Source organism: Lissotriton helveticus, chromosome 2_1, assembly GCF_964261635.1.
Source record: "Lissotriton helveticus chromosome 2_1, aLisHel1.1, whole genome shotgun sequence".
NCBI classification, from domain to species: domain Eukaryota; kingdom Metazoa; phylum Chordata; class Amphibia; order Caudata; family Salamandridae; genus Lissotriton; species Lissotriton helveticus.
Genome location: NC_136059.1, coordinates 1,368,934,758 through 1,368,949,416, shown reverse-complemented (window position 1 = coordinate 1,368,949,416; position 14,659 = coordinate 1,368,934,758). Strand labels below are relative to the sequence as shown.

At 46.9% G+C, this 14,659-nt stretch overlaps 1 pseudogene; it reads left to right on the top strand.

Moving 5' to 3' along the window:
- Window positions 1–6,472: 6,472 nt before the first annotated feature.
- LOC144820248 (phosphatidylinositol 4-kinase beta pseudogene) lies at window positions 6,473–12,175 on the top strand (annotated as a pseudogene).
- Window positions 12,176–14,659: the final 2,484 nt, after the last annotated feature.

Below are 14,659 nucleotides of genomic sequence, written 5' to 3'. Positions count from 1 at the left end.
CCACGTCGTCAGCGTAGGAGATGCTGGACAGCCCTTTGCCTCCTAACCGCGGAGCATGCGAATTGCAGGCATCTAAGGCGAGTGGCAGGTCGGCTGTAAAAAGATTGAAAAGAGTTGGAGCTAACACGCACCCCTGTTTTAGGCCCTTTGTGGTCGGAATGCGCCTAGAGAGGTGCGAGCCGTTCCCAAGCTTTACCTGGACCCATGTGTTTGTATGCAACTCAATCAAAAGGTTTAGAAGAGGCAAGGGAATCCCCCAGGAGGCCAGTTTTTGCCATAGGATTTCTCGGTTGACATTGTCAAAGGCCGCTTTAAAGTCCACAAAGCAGAGGTGGAGAGCCTGCTTGGTCGCTCTTGCCTTGTCAATGAGCAACGAGATGGCGATCAAGTTGGATGTTGTCCCCATATCTTTGCAGAACCCCGTTTGGCTGGATGGTATTAAGCTTTGGTTTGCAGCCCATTCTCGCAGATGGATCAATAGGAGTCCTGCAAAGTATTTGGCCTCAACGTCAAGGAGTGCAATCAATCGGTAGTTTTTTGGAAGAAGTCTGTCCCCAGCCTTATAGATCGGTGAGATGATCGAGCCCCTCCATGAAATGGGAAGGCACCCAGAGTTGGTGACAAATGAATAGAGGGGGATCAATTTGTCGGCCCAGTAATCAGGTTCAAGTTTGAAGAGGGCCGGGGGAATACCATTTGGTCCGGCTGCGCCGTCTTTTCTACCTTTGGAGATTAGTTTCCTGATTTGAGCCGCGGAGGATAATAGAATGAAGTCTTCACTTGGTGAGCGAATTTGCGGTTGTCTGTCACCCAGAAAATTGAGAGGCCCCCTTGTTTTCCTGTCCTGGCAATTAAAATGTTCATCAAGAAATAATTCCCAAGAAGATTTCGATATGTGTGATGTTATGCCGCTGATTTTTGGATTTAGCAGTTTGTTTATAATCGACCAGAACTGGGCGCTGTTGTTGCCCATGGATGCATGATGGAGTTTGGCCCAGAAGTCGACGTCGTTAGCCCTTTTGATTTCCCATTTCAGTTTTTTGATATCCGCTCGGTGCTTGCGAATCCGTGCTAGCAGCATTACATCCCCCGGACTTTTCTTTAGCAATCTTAAAGCTTTATTAATAGCTTTTTTGTATGATTTCATAGCCAGTTTCTGGGTGCCCGAGATCTTCCTTGTAGCACCCTGTGCTGGTTGTGGGAAATGCCGTACAGTTGTCGAATAATTGTTCCCAAACTCCATCATAAATTGTTCCCAGCCTGCTACTATATTGCCGGAAGGATAGTTTGAGGCGGTCAGTTGGGTTTTTGCTGCTAGAAGTACCTCCGCAGTATTTGCTACTGACGTTTTAATACGTTTAAGGTTGATGGTATAACTGTCCTGCGGCCCAGTAGCGTTTAGAAGAATATCGTCTGGGAAGGCTCCTAAACTGACCTCTTGCGGGCGATGGTCGCTTTCACCCTTGTCTCCTAAGTTATAGCCCAAAACGTGATGAAATAGCGTGAGGGAGACTAACGTGTAATCAATAAGAGAGGTAGTAGTGCCTGAGATGAATGAGGCCACAGATGGTGAATCCTTTACGAATCTTCCGTTTAAGACCCTCAGGCCCATGTGTTCTAGGTCTTCCAGTAGTGCCTTTGCTGCCTTTGAAGCCTTGCACTGACTGCTAAATAATTGGTTCGGGATATCCCAATGATAAGACTGCGCCTGAATATCATTGTTTGCTGAAGTCCCCAGAATGCACTGATTGAAGTCTCCAGACAAAATTAAATTTGGGGATGTTCGGGTGTTCATGACGTTGTATAAATGGTCTGTTAGGAATTTCCCCTCCTTTCCCTTGTTTTTAGGGTTGATGTAGGTGTTAGTCAGCTGTACCGCTTTTTTCTTGCCCCCGAAGTTAAGTAGTACCTCCACTGTGTTTATGGCCAAGGAAGTTGTGCTGAGTGCCCGAGCATAACCGATCGTTGATATTTTGAGATAGGTTGCTAGGCCTCCTGACAGACGACCAAACTTGCTTTTCCTTGAGGCTGGGGAGTGATGACAAGTATAACCCTCTAAATGAATAGGCTCTTCCAGCCATGTTTCCTGTAGGAGGATAATGTCAAATGATTTGACATATTGTAGGAAATCAGTATCTGCTGCTTTGTTGTAGAGCCCATTGATGTTCCAAGAGCATAGGTCCATGTGCGGTGCCTCCATACGCGGATCTCTCTCTGTTTGGTAATCTTGTCATAGAGAATTTCCTTGTGATTGAAAAGGTCCTTGTGAATTACATATCCTGATGAGCCGGTGTTCAATTGTGCGATACGTGTTAGTAGGCCTTGAGATATTTTGCGTGGGTATCGCCTGTGGTACTGTAGTTGCGCGACCCAGTGCACCCCTCAGCACGGACCTAGTTGTTGAAATTGTGTCTGGTCGCTGCTGGGGCCGCTCAAGTAGGGGCAGCGGGTATCCAGTGTTGTAGTGGGCCGCTATGTCGATCCCCCATGCTTTAAGGAGACCTTGCTCCTTGAGGATTTTGTTGACTATGTCAGGGTAAGTCCATATAGCTTTTGTCGCCTCATTCCCATCCAACCTGCCTGTCTTTATGAATTCAATGGACAAGAGGTCCACTAAAGACAAGTCCTTAAGTGCTGGTATGGTGCTGAGTAGCCGAAGTAAGTTCCTTCTATTCAGAATATCAAATGGGCCCTTTGATTGATACTCTGGAGTAAAAAGGATGCTGGAAGATAGATACTTTGGATAGGGTTGCCGGGGAAGTGGCTGGTTGTTCGAAGCTTGCAGATTTGAATTGCTGTAATCAGGGTGTGGCTGGAGCCCAATAGGATTTTCACCGGAGGTGATGGTTGATAGAGCGGGCATAGGAGGATCCATGTGGGGGCTGGCTGTGGTAGGTGAGAATTCCATTTGAGGGCTCGAGAGCCTAGGTGCCGCCAGCTCTTGGGGACGGAAGCTTACATTGCTTGTAGTGATTGGTTCGTTCCGTACAGGATCCAAATTTTGGGCTGGCTGAACTGTTACCCGTTCAGATATCCGAGGTAAAAAAGGAGGAGGAGGACTTGCATCAGTCACTTTGCAGAGACTGAGTTCTTCAGGCTTATGTTGGTATCCGTTGCTGTTCTCGGATAAAACTCTGCCGTCCTCCAACGTGGAAGGGGTGAGACTAGCTTTTCGTAGTGCTCTATTAACGAAGAGTCCGGGAGCAATGGAGGGTGGATCCCTCCTGACAGGGCTTACTGTGATAGGACTCCTGACCAGCTGTACGGATATTTTCCCTGATTGAAAGAGTGGGTAAACTTCTGGCATATCTATTGAGGTTTGTTTGTTCCGGCCTTTCCTTTTTTGCTGGCGCCGCCCTTTCGCGTTTAGGGGCTGCTTACAAGCATTTGGAGGCGAAGTGGAGCTAATTGCAGTATGAGCCGGGGCCGGTGGCTGGGAACCCAACGGCGGCTCCGCTGAGACTTTGTCGGAGATGCCTGGTGCAAATGACCCTCCTATTGGAGCAGCGTGAATGGCTGGCCCGTCCTGATTGATGCACTGAGGCCGTCCGTTTGTCCCTTTTGGCAGCCCTTCTAATAGACAAGATACAATTTCCGGAAGTGTTGCAAGTTTATCAATAATAGGACCGCAGCTGCATGACAGCTTTGCCTCCTGCTGGGCCCTACTAATTAGCGAATTTAATTGGCCGAGTTTGTCGTCTATCCGCCCAACAAAAACGGCCAGGGTGTCTAGTAAAGACAACTGTAGGTCCATTTTATCTGATTGAAAATGGAGGGTATCAACAGTCCGTTGCATGGTGTTGAGCAGAATGTCCCACGTTTTTGACACTTCTGTTACTTGTAGTCTTGTAGGTTGCCCCATATCAAGGTCCCTTTTGTTGGGGGTTGAAGACAATGAAGCATTAGGCACGGAGGTTGAGTTTGAGAGAGGACCCTCCAGGCTTTGTCCCTGTCTGAAAGCCTGAGTGTTATTTGTTGGTTCCACCTTTGGTGACGCTGGGTCCATGTGTGTAAGTTTGTTGGGAGTCGAAGACAGTGAGGTGTTAGGCACGGAGGATGAGTTTGATAGAGGATCCTCCCGACGTGGTCCCTGTCTGAAAGTCTGAATGTTGTTTGTTGGTTCCACCTTTGGAGACGCTGGATCCATGTGCGTGAGTGGAATGTATGTGGCAACTAGATCAGCCCATTCTTGCGAGCCCAAATAAGTTGTATTGGCAAGGCTGTCGCTCCCTGAATTTAGTTTGTTGGCACAGTCCTCCTTGCTGTAATCTAGCTGAACTTTTACTGCTCCTTCTGGGGGTTGTAGGAGGGATCTTGTACTAACCGGTTGGGGCAGATGACTGCTATCTTCAATCAGCGAGTTGTTTGGGTGACCTATGTCATCTCTGCTCGGGGCTTCTTGCCGTCGGTCCAGCTCCACACCGCAACTGGAGGGAGAGTTATGTGTGAAACTGTTCTGTATCTGGCTTGTTGTGCGTGAATTTAAGGCCGCTAGATCCCCTGAAGAGTTTAGGTCCGTGGCAGAAGAGGGAAGATGAGAAACAGACGTTGCCCCCCAGCTGCCTGCTAGGGGTGGTGGTGGTCTACCAATAGTGTTGTTAGAGAACTTGTGTTCGACCATGGCCCCTGTTCCCCCTGCTGTCACTAGACTCAGTTCTGATTGACCGCCTAACGGGGAAGTGTGAAATGAGGTACAACTGGCTTGCTGCAAAGATTGAACAGGCCGCGAGTCCATCGGGGAAAGAGGAAGAAGTGAATCCTGAAGGCCCACAATTTTCCCGCTAGACGAGAAGATAGTGAAGAACGGGTCTTTCATAAAATTAAATTTTGAAGTAATTTTTGGTTGTCGCAAGTTGGGTCGAGGGATCACAACTGGAGAGTTTCGATCACTTGACGCTTCAGGTTGTCCTTGAGTCGCTGGCCGGCTCCCACTAACTTCTTTGGTTTTTCCAGTCTCGCTGGTGCTTGATGTGCTGTGATGTGATGTGCTTGATGTGGGCTCCGCGTTTGCCTTTAACTGGGGTTTTGGTTTAGCCTTCGGCTTCTTTTCCAGGTAGACCCTTTTCTTGCCAGACCTCATATTGGGGTAACTAAACCCTCTGCAGTACCCTACGGGCTATCAAGGGTAGCCGCACACCCCTACCAGGAGAGTGGGGGGTCGGGGGGTCGAGGGTGGTGCTGGCCTCCCCTGTAAAATGGAGTGACAGGGAGCGGACTGGGCGAGGCCACTGACTTCCCCCTCACGCTATGGTGCAGAGGAGGGTTCACAGCTACGGCGACTACGGCGGTGTTGTTTACACAGTGCTCCGCACTCCCAGCGCTCACACCAGCATGCAACCTGCTCCTCTGCTCCTCTGCTCCACTAGGACGGCTGCAAACCACGGACTGGGACCCAATGTGTTGATGGAGTCGAAAACAGCCGGTGAAGAGATTGCTCACTGGGACTTGTCGCTCTCACTTGTGTTGCTCCTTGTGTCGCCCAGTACTACGGTTAAAGCCACGCTGCTTTTGTCACTCCCACAGCTCACTGCTGCTGCTGGCTCCCGCTTCCACAGCTGAGCCTGGGCAGGGCAGAGCTGGGCTGGGCTTGGCTTGAGCTGGTTGGGCTGGCGTTCCTGGGCTCCTTCGTTCCTCTGTTCGAGGTTCCTCCCTGCCACTACCACTGCTACTGGTCGCTTCTGCTGCAGCTGGCTGGGTGGAGGTGATCCTGGAGGGGCTGGCGAGGGCTAGGTTAATTGTTCCCACGGCCCTGATACCTCGTGGCCCCGTGGCCCCTTGCCCCCTGATGGCTCCCGGCTGATGCCGATGCTACCAACGCTACCCCCGGGCTCTTCTCCTCTCCCGCACACAACGCCGGCACAGGACTGAAGGCGGGGAGGTGGGCGGACAAACAGGGTTGGCAAAAACGCTTGAAGCCCCTCCAGGTCGCGGCACACGGCCACGGCACCCCAGCTACAGCGGCTCGGTTTGGCACGGTTCAAATCAAAAACACCAGTTTAAGCAGCACGCTGCTGCTGCTACCGCTTCCTCGCTTCCTCGCTACCTCTTATAAGTTGGTCAGCCCTTTCAATAGTCCGTTCATCATTCTATTTTGAGATGATGCTATGTGAGCCCTAAGTGACTAATGGTATGCCCAGATCTTGGTCCCTTGCTCACTGCGCCATTGGATTCAAGCTAGCCTGGCTCACGAGGGGTGATATCCCAAAACCAGTCCCAGGATGCTTGTTTCCGGTCCAGAGGAGGACCTAACCTGTCAGTTCGGTCTCGACTGGTGCAATGGGGAGCAGGGTCAATACTGACTTGCATATGGCTGGGTCCAAACTGGGGTGACAAGCAGGCAAAATAGCGATGGAGTAAACCCAGATCTGTGACTGGGGTGGAGTATTTGAAAAGCTTTAACACTCCGTCCATAATTTTATTTTGTAATGTTGCAGCCCTTCATCTGTGATCCATAACATAAAAAAACTAAAAAATGAGTCCTGGTTCTAAAAGTCTCATGGTAAGAGGGTTTTAGTGCTCAGTAGTGAACATCCTTGTAGCAGTGCCTCCTCAAAACCCTCTAGCATGAGCCTCACAGCCCCACAAGGTATCTCCACCTTAGTGCCCAATGAAGTATAAGACCCCCATTTACTTGCCTAGGGTCATGGCTCTGGGTTAGAGCCGCAGCAGCAAGGACCTCAAAGTTATTATTCCGGACTTCATCGGATCCCTTATCCTATGCTTCTGGGGCCTACTTTGCTGCTCCTGACTCCAGCGGTCATTGTGTCTCTGTTTCTCTGGCGCCCAGTGAAGCATGAGACCCCCAGTTACTTGGCTTGAGACATGGCTCTTGGTTAGAACCGCAGCAGTTAGAACCTCAAAGAAATCAGAACATTTAGAGCGCTAAGTACCAATGTAAGACTCTGGGGTGGGAATCTCTGTGGTGGGCCAACCAAATGAGAGGGGCATGATCCGTAAGCAAAACAAACGACAATCCTTGCAAATAATACCGGAGAGCCTCCATAGTTCACTTTATGGCCAAGTCCTCCTTTTCAATGGTGGCATAAGACATTTCTCGAGAAAGAAGCTTTCTACTTATGTAAACCACAGGCTGTAGGAGGCCAGTGTGGTAAAGTTGGGACAGGACTGCACTGAGATCCCTACCCAATGTGTCAGTCTGTAAGACAAAAGACTTTTAAAAGTCTGAGCACATTAGAAAGTACACAGTATTTCCTTCAACAGGTCAGAGCTCCATAGCTGATCTAGATACCAATGGGTTATCTTTGCATGTTGGTTCTTTTTCAGTAGATCCGTGAGAAGGGATGCCAGTTCAAATAAGTGGGGTATAAAGCGTCTATAGAATCCCACTAACCTCAAAAAGGATTTAGGGATGTCTCTATTGACCTTGACCTTAATCACCTGCGGACTGATCATACCAGCTCGGATGTGATCCCCCATGCTGCGAATTGAGTCGGTGGCCCCAGTGCATTTTCTGGATTTGCTGTAAGTCCGGACTCTCGGAGAGCAGTGAAGACAGCCATTAAGTGTTGGAGATGGACAACCCAGGAGGTGTCAAATATAACAGTATCATTCAGATATGCCTCGCATATTGCTGATGCAGGCATACATTCTGGTCCATCAGCCGTTGAAAGGCCACAGGGGCCCCATGGAGACTTAAAGGCAGAATCCTGGACTGATATAGACCAGAGAAAGTTGAGATAGTAGTGTTTTCTTTAGCGTTCTTAGTCAGGGGAATCTGCCAGTATCCTTTAGTGAGAACAAGGGTGGATAGGAACACACAGCCTTCCCCAAGTTTTCTTTCAATTCGTCCACTCGAGCATCGGGTAAGTATCAAACTTAAACCTACTAGTTGGCGGAAGTCAATGCAAAACCTAAGGGTTTGGGAACCTACATAACCAGAGGACACCAAACACTGTTGGAGGGTTCTGCAATTCCTTCTTTTAACATAATGGTACCTTAATTTCTACTGCACTTAACCTGGCCTCTGGTATCCGATATGATTGTAACCTCACCACCTGACTACCCTCAGTGACAATATCATGCTGAATGAGAGTTGTTTTTCATAGAAAAGACATCCCCAACACTTACCGCAGCTGACTTCCCTGCTCAGAACAAAGGAAGGGTCCTAGTCCAACCTTCCTTACATTTGTGGTCTGTCCTATAGGGGAAAATGTGATTTCCAAAGGTTGAAAGTCTGTCAACAAGAAAGTAGGCGTCCTGTCTGCATGTTCGGATCTTCCCATTTCTTTAGAAGGTTTATGAGAGATTTTTTTCCCCTCTTAGCTCTATGGCCACCGTTACCCAGTATGTTACCATGTTATTTGTCCCAGAATAGAAAATGGACCTTGCTACTTGGCTAGTAACTTTCTGTCAGAGGATGGAAACAATACCAAGACCTTATCCCCTACACTCAGTTCTCCTACCCTACACAGTTTGTCATATCTAGTCTTTTGTTTTTCTATGCTTTGGCTAGGTTTAGCCATACTTCTTCCCAGCGTGTTGACCTTGGATTTTAAACTTGCTGCATATTCCAGTGGTTCCAACACCTCGTTCTCCTCGTATTACCAGTGCTCAGCAGACATAATTAGTAAAGACCTAGGTTATTGGCCGAAAAACAATTTGAATGGGGAGAACCCGGTGGAACACTGGGCCTGGCTACGAACAGCAAACAAAACTAAAATCTATTTTGTTAAATTGCTTTAATGGTAGAATTGGACTGCTCAACCAGGCCATCCATTTGCGGGTGGTAAATGGAGGCTCAAATCTGTTGTTTGCCATGAATCTTGCATACCTGTGCCATTACCCTAGACAGGAACGGTGTTCCCTAATCAGTCAGGAGTTCTTAGGGAAATCCCACCCTAGAAAAGAACTCTATCATTGCCTGTGCTACTACTGAAGTAGTCACTCTGGTCAATGGTATAGCATCTGGGTACCTAGTAGCGTGATCTACAATGAACAAAATATACTGGTAGCCTTTGGAAAAGGATAGCAAGATACCTACTAGGCTATAAATTGTATGTATAATTATTGTTAATGTTTTTTAATATAGTTTTTCAATTTTTAGCTGTTTTTAAATGTAATGTATTTGTTTTGTTTGTATTTTATTGCCGTAGCGGGTTGTGGGGTTTATAGTGGTACAGGGAGGGAAGTAATCTAAATATAATTAACTATTACTTATGTAATTGATAAATAATTCTGTAATAATATTTCAGTGTGTTACATTTTAGGTGCAGGTTGTGGGGTTTGTAGGAGTATAGGGTGGGAAGTAATTTAATTATACGTAATACATAATAAGTAAATATTATTAATTAATTAATTATTAATTATGTTAGCTGTGTACATCATTATTTTAATTATGTTAGGGGTACAGACTGGGAAGTAATTTAATAATAGTTAATACTTCCTTTTTAATTAATAATAAATATTTAATTGATAATTATGTCAATTGCATGTTAATTGTTTTTTATTGCATGATGTTTTAAGTTCTGCCTGTGTGGTTTGTAGGGGTATAAGGTGGAAAGTAATTTAATTATAATTATTTGATAATTATTTGTATTTATTATTCGTTATTTAATTGATCATTAATGATATAAAGTGTATAATTACCTTACTTATTTATTAATCCTTTTGATGTGTGTTGTGGTTTTCATAAAGGGTAAAGGGTGTGAAGGAATTAATGAATAATTCATGTTAATTATTAATGATTATTTAATTGATATTTAAGTAAACTTTGTTATTAGGCAATCTTTTAAGTTATATATGAGGTGCATGCTGTTTGTAGTGGTAAAGGGTGAAAATGTAATTAAATATAATTATTTTATTATTAGTTAATTTCATAATTGATAATTACCTATTTAAATTATGTAATTAACATTTTTTTAAATATATTAGGTGCATATTGTTGGGTTTGTAAAGATAAAAGGCTGGAAGTTAAATAAATCTAATCTGGATCAGATCGATGGGTGCGAATCAATGGAAGAGGACAGCGATTATCATGGTGAGGCTGGGCTGGTGAACAGAGATCTGAACGGGCGAAATGGGCATCAAAACCTCAAAACTACCGTGGGCACCCCCACAAAAATCAGAGAGGAGGTTGAGTCACCACTTGACATTAATACTGTCAAAAATGCCAGAAGGCGACAAAATAACAATTTGGCCAAGCAGTCCTGGCTGCTGAGGCTCTTTGAGTCTAAACTCTTTGACATCTCCATGGCTATATTCTACTTGTACAATTCCAAGGAGCCTGGGGTGCAGGCTTACATTGGAAATCGACTTTTTTATTTCCATAATGAGGATGTGGACTTTTACTTGCTGCAGCTGCTGAACATGTACATCCACATGGACGAAGACGTTGGGGATGCCATTAAGCCATACATCGTACACCGCTGTCGGCAGAGTATCAACTTCTCGCTGCAGTGCGCCTGGCTTCTTGGCGCCGACTCCTCGGACATGCACATCTCTACCCAGCGCCACTCCCATGGGACCAAGCTGCGCAAACTCATCCTCTCTGATGAACTGAAGCCAGCGCACAAGAGGAGGGAGCTGCCCACGCTCAGTCCAGCCCCTGACATGGGGTTGCCCCTTTCAAACAAACTCATCAGCGCTCCAAATCCGATGCAACGGTCAGCATCAGCCTGAACAGCAGCCTGAAGCGAACAGCAAGCAACCCCAGAGTGGAGAACGATGATAAGCCTGTACGCTTGGCTCCTGAGCGGGGGTTCATCAAATATATGATGGCGATTGGGAAGCGGTTAGCCACTCTGCCCACCAAGGAGCAGAAGACCCAGCGGCTCATCTCTGAGCTGTTGCTGCTGAACCATAAGCTTCCGGCCCGGGTCTGGCTGCCGACTGCCGCCTTCGATCACCATGTCGTACGAGTGCCCCACACCCAGGCCGTGGTGCTGAACTCCAAGGACAAGGCTCCATATCTAGTGTATGTCGAAGTACTTGAATGTGAAAACTTCGAGACCTCGGTGGTACCTGTCCGTATTCCAGAGAATCGCATCATGAGCACGCGCTCAGTGGAAAACCTTCTGGACTGTGGGATAACCCATGAGCAGAGGGCCAGCAGCTTCACCATTGTTCCCAACTAGGACAATGACGACGAAGCCTGGTCTGTGGATGACATTTGGGAGCTCCAGGTGGAGCTGCCCGAGGTCCACACCAACAGCTGTGACAATATTTCACAGTTTTCCGTGGACAGCATCACCAGCCAAGAAAGCAAGGAGCCGGTCTTCATCGCTGCTGAAGATATCAGACGATGTTTGTCCGAGAACCTTGCACATGCGCCAACAACGTTTCGAAGAGATCCTGATGACCCATCCGCAGTGGCTCTGAAGGAGCCCTGGCAGGAGAAAGTCCAGCGGATCCGGGAAGGGTCCCCATATGGGCCCTTTCCTAATTGACGACTCCTCTCCGTAATTGTGAAATGTGGGGATGACCTCCGCCAAGAGCTGCTAGCTTTCCAAGTCCTCAAACAGTTACAGGTAATCTGTGAGCAGGAACGTGTTCCTCTGTGGATCAAACCATACAAAATCCTGGTTATCTCCTCCGACAGCGGCATGATTGAGCCCATTGTCAACGCTGTCTCCATCCATGAGGTGAAGAAGCAATCTCAGCTCTTGCTGCTGGACTACTTCCTCCAAGAGCATGGCAACTATACCACCGAAGCTTTCCTGACTGCTCAGCGCAACTTTGTACAAAGCTGTGCCGGCTACTGTCTGGTGTGCTACCTGTTACAGGTCAAGGACCGGCACAATGGGAACATCTTGCTGGACGCGGAGGGGCACATCATCCACAGTGACTTTGGGTTCATTCTCTCTAGCTCTCCAAGAAACCTTGGCTTTGAGACATCTGCTTTCAAGCTCACCTCTGAGTTTGGTGATGTGATGGGAGGCCTCGATGGTGACATGTTCAACTACTACAAGATGCTGATGCTGCAGGGCCTCATTGCTGCTCGGAAGCACATGGACAAAGTGGTGCAGATCGTGGAGATAATGCAGCAAGGTTCCCAGTTGCCATGCTTTCATGGCTCCAGCACCATTCGCAACCTGAAAGAGCGATTTCACATGAACAGCTGCAGCTACTGGTGGAGCAGCTTGTTGATGGTAGTATGCGGTACATCACCACCAAGCTGTACAATGGATTCCAGTACCTGATGAACGGCATCATGTGACCTCTCTCCTGTGCCACCGGGCTCCAGATCACAGGTGCTGGGTGATACCCTGGACACCGCTACCAATAGAAGCAAGGTTTTGCTCCCAAGTGGAGCGACTGTGCCCCACCCGGCGTTGACGGGCATCATCCCATTGACCTTTTACCAGTCTCTTTTTAGAAATGCAATTTGGAAAACAATGAATGTCCGTAAACTAAAGGATCATGTTGGAACTGTTGGTGTCCATGTTTAGGGCATGCCTGAGAAAGGGAAGGTCATGACCCTAATAGATCTGAGGATCCAGAAAAAGACCACTGCCCTCTTTCTAACACAGTATTATGCCTGCAATCTTCCAGACACCTCTCACTTGTGTTTGGGACTTCTGAAAGCCTCATAGGCGGCCTTGCCAATCATGCTTTCAAATATTTGCTGGTGTTTCCTGAAAGAAAGGCGCTGTAGGGCTGGTCCTGTATAGGACTTCCCACATCCATCACCATCAGCATTACCACCCCTCAGCCTTTGCACATAATCAAGAAATAGTACTCGCTCCCTCCGGGCGGACCAGTTTGTCACACTCTGCACTGTATGAAGATGGAGCTTTCAGCCAGAGCCCATCTCTTCTGAAATAACCTAGCTCCCATCTTTTGTTCACTGAAATTATCTTTTTTGATGTCCTGTCTTACTGGCATATTCTTCAGTGGTCACAGAATCATGAAGATGATCATCACAGGCCTCGGACTTGCTCTTTCCATCCTGAATGGCCTCGCACCCCTAACCTTCATTTTCATGGCCTTGGTTGGAATGACTGAGATGCCCCTTATGCCATCCTTCCTCATCTGCTTATGTATGTCCTGGCTTTGCTCCAATAATTGTGAAAGTTGCATGGTCCTAGACTGGTAGAGTGAGGAAAGACTTGAACTCCCAGACAACAATGTCTCATTACTTTTGTGTGTAACTTTTATGTGGAATTTTGTATAGTCTTAGCCATGACGTTTCATGCGGGGTTGCAATTATTTTTTAAGAGAACTATTTGTGTTTCCTTAAATCTTTTCTGTCAGATGTTGTTTTTCAGCCTCCGATCCCCAATTTCTCAATACCCCTTCCTTGCTTAGTAAGTTAGGGAGAGGACCCATACTTTACAGCACCAGATATTTGTCAGACATGTTGAACCCTTCTTAAAGATCTCTATCTGATATTTGGCAGATCGGGGAGGACACTGATGCCTTTTCAGAACACACCGAAGAATTACTGTGTGACCCACATGCAGAAACAGGTCGACAGTCCACGGTGGAACCTACCCGCACAGGGTGATCCCAAAGAAATGAGCTAGGTTGCATCCCGCCGAAAGTGGCAGGATGCAAGCTGTAGGTTTGTGAGACACTTGTTGCACTACTGTCCACAAAGGGTGGAATTGGGGGAGGGTGGGGGGATCAAAGGGTATCATTACTTTTTAAAGAGAGTAATGAGCCACTGAATGCCGACGCTTTCCTGTTTCTTTGTATTAAAATAAGACGAATCTAGTGAAATCTAATTATTTTCTTATTACCTAATTAATATTATTTGTTTAATTGATAATTATTAAAATGTTGTAATTATTACAATTGTAAAATATATTTTAGGTGTGTGTTGTTTACTTTCTAAAGGTATATATGTAGGAAATTACTTAATAATAAACATAAAAATAGCTGTGTATTGTTTAAAAAATTTGCTATTAATTATGTTATGTGTTATGCCATAAGGGCGGGGGTCAGTGCCTGGCATTAGGATGCGCCCGCCACAGTGGCAGTTGCATCCTGCATTCCTACCAATGTGGCGGTGGTGCACTCAGTCCCGCCCGCCACAATCGCAGGAAGGCATGCAGTGCGCCTCCATGCACAGCATGGCAGGCACCGCATGGTGCCTTCCATGCTGTGCATGGAACTGCTGGGGGTACCATAGGTACCCCCCATGTGTACCCCCCACCCCCGGAGTCCATGGGGGCCCGCATCGGGCCCCCAATGCAGACTCCGCATGCCTTAATGCCGCCACGGAAAGGCATTTTAAAAAGCCCATCCTAATATGGCTGGTCGGTGTCTGAAAGACACCGCCATCCGTAGAACCCCTTTTCCGCCCCGATCGGAAAGCGGTGGACGGTCTTGGGGGTCATTCCGGGACGGATGGTGGGCGGATCGCCCCCGCCAGGCCGGCGTTGGCGATCCGCCCGCCATCCTAATGGACCCCATAGTGTGGTATTTTAATGATATCATTATTTGTTTTATTTAAAATATTTATTAAACAATGTAATAAATGCGTATTTATTTAAAAAAACAATTTATATATATATTATAGATTGAAATATTTATATTTGTTGTTATTTACTGTAGTTGTTAAAAGGTTTTAATTGTTTGTAGTAAACTACTCTCTCTTTACTGCTGCACAGACAGGAGTGGGAATAGTAAATTTGACCCCTCCGCAATCCAACACTTTCCCTACTGTTGCACCGACTGGAGTGGGAATAGTATGAAC